Source organism: Pistacia vera, unplaced genomic scaffold (genome assembly GCF_008641045.1).
Source record: "Pistacia vera cultivar Batoury unplaced genomic scaffold, PisVer_v2 Contig1075, whole genome shotgun sequence".
Classification (NCBI taxonomy): domain Eukaryota; kingdom Viridiplantae; phylum Streptophyta; class Magnoliopsida; order Sapindales; family Anacardiaceae; genus Pistacia; species Pistacia vera.
In genome coordinates, this window is record NW_022195110.1 from 171,391 (window position 1) to 175,754 (window position 4,364).

The following is a 4,364-nucleotide window of genomic DNA, read 5'->3' on the forward strand; positions in this document are numbered from 1 at the left end:
ATCATTTCATGCTTTCTTCTCCATTTCCACCACTCTTCATGCATGCATGTTGTTCTTACATCATGACTGATATACAGTCCTCTGATGATAGTTGTAAGTCAGATGCTACTGTCTCAAATTTTTGCCAAACATCTCACTCATGTAATATGCATTCTATAAATAAAACAGTTTCAGTATTACCTTCTTTGTTGTCTTTACCTTATGATGCATTACATACAAACACCAATAATACTTTTGAGCCTAACAATATCAATCAGCCTTTGTTAAACAATAAACCTTGTGTTTTTCAAGTCAGTAAATAAAGAAAATCAATTATCTCTTTGGCACAACAGACTAGGACATCTACATGTTGAAACACTGCACAAAATCTTGTCCCATTTTCAGCAAGCTCCTATTGGCAATATGTCTCAATTACCATTTTGTGATGCATGTAAGATAGGTAAACCTCATAGAAATAACTTCCCAATGTCTCACTCTAGAGCAATACACCCACTTGACACTGTTCATAGTGATGTTTGGAGACCATCTCCAATTGCTTCCTTAGAAGGATATATATATTATATTCATTTTATTGACGACTATTAATAATCTGGGGATTATACTATTTTATTTAGGCTCTTTGGTTGGATTTTAGATACTTCTTAGTTCGTTTATGCCTGAATTGCTACTTAATTCTATATATTTTATGTTTCAGGCCGAAACGTGCATTTTTAGCAAATAATGAGCGAATTGGAGTTTCTGGACTCAAAAGTAAGCGAATCTCAAAATTGGGAAAAGTTTCGAAGCAGAGTGAAGCACTATGAAGCTTGTTTCCATGAGAAAGCATCAAAGATCAAAGATTCAAGGAGAAAGCAGGCAGAGGGCAATTCTGTAAATTCAGAACTTTTCAGGAAGGTTCGTCGCGGCGAAGTTTGTTTTTCACCGAGGCGAAAGCAACTAAGCATGAGATTCATTTTAGTTCGTCGTCGCGGCGAAATTCTTTCTTTGCCGCGCGAAGTTTGTGAAATTGTATTTTCTCCAAAACGCACAGTTTTATTTTAGGAAAGTTTTAGGTATTTTGGGCGAGCTATATAAGAAAAACATTGCCATTTTGAGAGAGTTAGTCTGGTTTTCGTCTGGGTTAGAATAGCTTTTACATTTGGAAGCAGATTTGAGCTTGACTCTTGTGGATTCTTCAACTAAGGGAGATCTCTACTTTTTTCCCTGTATTTCAATATGTTGATTTCTGGGTTTATTGTTTTTCTTGTTGCTTGTGTTAATTTAGTTATGAACTAACCCATTTTGGGTTAGGGTTTTGATGTAATTCAGATTTTTATGGATTAATCAATTGATTATTGTTGCTTTTATATACTATTGCATAGATTGTGTGATTATTCTGAATTTTATTGATTTTACTTGTTGAACATGATGAGATTGAGAAATGAGTCATGTTGAGCTTCTTGGATAATCACCATTGTTATTTTGAATGCTAGAGATAGATTTGAGAGACAATGAAATCAATCTAGGATTCCATTAGCTTAATGAACTTGGAATTGTTAATCTTCAATTTGTTGGGTGCAGAAGATTAATAGGGAAAAGTAGGAATTCATAGCCTGAGAAGGTATGTTTTACAACTTAGGGAATTCGGTTTACAATCCGTTCATGTGAGTGTAACAGTAGAATAATCCACAAAATTAATTCATAGAGTCCGAATGAAGTCAAACCCTAACCGTTTGTTTTAATTGATATTACTTTTGTTTTAAATCTTGCTTTCATAATTTAGTTGTTTTTACATTTAGTAAAGTTTGCTTTCAGTTTAGTTTTATATTCTCCCATAAATCCAAACAATATTCGGTTTCTCCAACTTGAAAACTAATAGGAAATTTAGTGCTTAGCAACCAATCCTCGTGGGAATGATACTCACTCATCACTTTATTACTTTGTGCGACTAGTGCACTTGCTATATTTGCATGTTGTAGTAACAACGCATCAAGTTTTTGGCGCCATTGTCGGGGATTGATTTTTGTGTTAACATTGAGTTTTTCTTGTGTAAGTGAGATTGGAGTTTTTTTTTTTTTTTTTCTTTATTTGTTAGTTTGTGATCTCGCTTTTTCTCTCTTTTTGTGTAGTTTATACGAAGAGCAAGACGTCAGCCAGTGGTTCCTATTGATCCAGAGATTGAGAGAACCACTAGAAGACTTAACAGAGAGAGAAGAGAACGAAAGGCTATAGTTGAACCAGAGGTCATAGTTATTGAGATGGCAAAAAATAGAACATTAAGGGAATTCTCAGTTCCCATAGTTGAAGGCAGTGGGTCGAGCATAACTAGACTAGCTGTACAAGCCAACAACTTTGAGATAAAGCTAGCAATTATCCAAATGATTTAGCAGTCGGTACAGTTTAAGGGAGATTTGAAGGAAGATCCAAATCTGCACATTACCAATTTTTTGGAGATTTGTGATACTTTCAAGTCAAACGGAGTGTCAGATGACACCCTCAGATTGAGACTGTTCCTGTTTTCATTGAGGGATAAAGCTAAAGGATGGTTAATGGCACTACCATCAGGAACAATCACAACATGGAATGATTTAGCACAGAAGTTCCTGACCAAATTTTTTCCTCCAGCAAAATCGGCAAAACTGAGAAATGATATCACATCTTTTCTATAGGAAGAGTCTAAATCATTATATGAGGCATGGGAAAGATACAAGGAATTATTAAGGAGGTGTCCACACCATGGGTTGGCATCCAAACATTTTATAACGTATTGATGGTTAATGTACAAACCATGGTTGATGTAGCATTAAGAGGAGCACAGCAAAATAAGACACCAAAAGAAGCTCATAAGTTGCTTGAAGTTCTGGCAAGTAACAACTATCAAAGATAGAATGAGAGGATGCAATCGAAGAAGTCTATGGGTCTTCATGAAGTTGATGCATACATGGCCATTTCAACCCAACTCACAGCACTTCAGAAGCAGTTGCGAAGTACGCAGGTGAACTCTATTCAAACACCTAAACTAACTTGTGATTTTTGTGCAGGTAGTCATATAAGTAGTGAATGTCAAGTGGGGAACACATTTGCTTCAACGTCTTCATCGGCAAAATAGGTTATCTACCTGGCAGGAAATCAAAGGCAACCGAACAATCCGTACTCCAACACATATAATCTTGGTTGGAGGAATCATCCAAACCTATCTTGGGGCAATCAGAATCAACAGAATCAGCAGAACAATCAATGGAACCAAAGAGCGATGCCAAACAACCAAGCAGGGGTGAACAATCAACTAAGAGAGCAAAAAGTGACCAAATTGGAGGATATGTTTGGAAAATTTATGCAAGAGACCACATGTTTCATGAATGAGACGAGGACGAATTTCAAAAATCAAGGGGCATCCATTCGGAACTTGGAGGTATAGGTGGGGCAATTGGCTGATAAGCTAAATGAGAGACCCCAAGGTTCCCTACTAAGCAACACAGTGACTAACCCACATGAGCAAGCAAATGCAATAACTCTGAGGAGTGGGACAGTTTTGGAAGAAGTGGAAATATCAGGGAAAGAAGAAAGTCTATCAAAGGAAAAGGAAGATTCTGATGAGGAAGTTGATGAAGAGATCGTTGCTGAAGAGAAACTAACCAATTCTAGGGATGATGAACAAAAGCGGGAAGAGAGGCAAAGACAAAAAAAAGAGAAATTGTCATTTCCCGAGATACCACCAGAGTTGGCACATCACACCTCTACTGTGCCTTTCCCTTAGAGACTCAAGAAAAAGAATCAGGATGGCAATTTTCCAAGTTCATTGAAATATTTAAAAAACTGCATATTAACATTTCTTTTGCAGATGCATTGCAACAAATGTCGAGCTACGCGAAATTTCTCAAGGAGATTTTATCAACAAAAGGAAGTTAGAAGATGAGGAAACAGTGGTGCTCACGGAGGAGTGTAGCACAATTTCACAGAAGAAGCTGCCCCCGAAACTCAAAGATCCAGGGAGTTTTACTATTCCTTGTATTATAGGAGATATTACTTTTGATAGAGTTTTGTGTGATTTAGGTGCGAGCATCAATCTAATGCCTTTTTCTATTGTTAGAAGATTGGGAATTGGTTAAGTGAAGCCAACGACTATGTCGTTGCAGCTGGCAGATAGATCCATCAAACATTCGAGGGGTATAGTTGAAGATGTGTTAGTGAAGGTGGACAAGATTATTTTTCTGGCGAACTTTGTTGTTTTGGACATGGAAGAGGATAAGGAAATGCCTCTCATTTTAGGGAGACCATTTCTGGCCACCAGAAGAGCTCTCATTGATGTGCAAGAAGGAAAGTTAATGTTAAGAGTTCAAGATGAAATAGTAGCGTTCAATGTTTTTGAGGCTATGAAGTTTCCA

The 4,364-nt window shown here is 36.9% G+C and overlaps 1 non-coding gene across 1 annotated transcript; it reads right to left on the reverse strand.

Moving 5' to 3' along the window:
- Positions 1–2,615: 2,615 nt before the first annotated feature.
- LOC116133054 lies at positions 2,616–2,722 on the reverse strand. The gene has a single exon (XR_004128489.1). It is a non-coding gene; the product is annotated as a small nucleolar RNA R71 (small nucleolar RNA).
- Positions 2,723–4,364: the final 1,642 nt, after the last annotated feature.